At 22.6% G+C, this 1,271-nt stretch overlaps 1 protein-coding gene across 3 annotated transcripts in view; it reads left to right on the plus strand.

The window, feature by feature from the left end:
* Positions 1-395: 395 nt before the first annotated feature.
* LOC100203506 (nucleotidyltransferase MB21D2) overlaps positions 396-1,271 on the plus strand; it is a 17,459-nt gene continuing 16,583 nt past the window's right edge. Inside the window, exon 1 of one of the 3 annotated variants that reach the window (XM_065815179.1) lies at positions 396-626. The gene's annotated coding sequence lies outside the window, so the exon portion shown is untranslated. Of the gene's footprint in view, positions 677-1,271 lie in introns of all 3 variants that reach the window. The other 2 variants (XM_065815180.1, XM_065815178.1) reach the window with 2 other exon arrangements.

Consider the following 1,271-nt stretch of genomic DNA (forward strand, 5'->3'; position numbering starts at 1 on the left):
TTTTTGCAGTTCTTCAGGGATTAAAATAAAAAAGGAGTTGAAAATTTCCGAGATTTTAACTGGATCGTTTATTATGGTGTTGTTTGAAGATATACAAGATGGATATGAGATATCGTTCGAACGTATATTTTTACATATTTTGACGTATATTTTTCATATTGTTTTATTAACCTTTTATTTAAATAAATCTTGAAATATTTTAATTTATCTTTAATGAAAAGAAAAAACTTTATTTTCAATTAAAAGCGTGCTTGCCCATATTAAAACCCTCAATCGATGTTTGTACACTCTACTAATTATTCAATGCATGTGCTCGCCGCTGCGTCTTTCCCTATTTCAGTCAGTTAAAGAATCGATACGTTACCATAGCTATGGTAACGCCAGTGTTATGTTTGTTTATTAATTACCGTTATCTTTGATTTCGAAAGTGTTAACCAAAGTGTTATGTTTGTTTATTAATTACCGTTAATTTTGATTTCGAAAGTGCCCAGTTAATCCAAAAATAAATTGAAAAATGTAACAATCAAAAGTAATAATCAACATTGCAGTAAATCAAAGATCCAGGAAAATCTCATAGCGAAAGTTCCCGGTCACCTTTTTAAAGTTACTTTTTACAATATATGTTGGTGAATTGTTACAATAAGTTTTATTATTTATTTATGCAAGCTTTTTATTGGTAAAATATTTTTTTCCACAAAAATACTAGAATAATCATTATCCCATGTCTATTAGACATGTATAGTCCGATGTCTTTTAGTCTAATTTAAGTAAATGTTCATAAATCAATGAATCTTGATATAACTTGAAAATCCAAAATAAACAAAAAGTTCATATATATATATATATATATATATATATATATATATATATATATATATATATATATATATATATATATATATATATATATATATATATCTATATATATATATATATATATATATATATATATATATATATATATATATATATATATATATATATATATATATATATTATATATATATATATATATATATATATATATATATATATATATATATATATTATATATATATATATATATATATATATATATATATGAACTTATGTTCATGAATCAATGTCAATGCTTGTTACACAATCTAAGCAAACTAAAATAAGATTAAAACAAACTTTCCCCAACCTTGTATTGGATGCAACATTGTATTGAATGGAACTGTACTTAAATTCTCTGAAAATGTCAACTCTCTACATGAGGAGATGATCTATTGAATTTTAAAAAGCACATT

Source organism: Hydra vulgaris, chromosome 13 (assembly GCF_038396675.1).
Source record: "Hydra vulgaris chromosome 13, alternate assembly HydraT2T_AEP".
Classification (NCBI taxonomy): Eukaryota; Metazoa; Cnidaria; class Hydrozoa; order Anthoathecata; family Hydridae; genus Hydra; species Hydra vulgaris.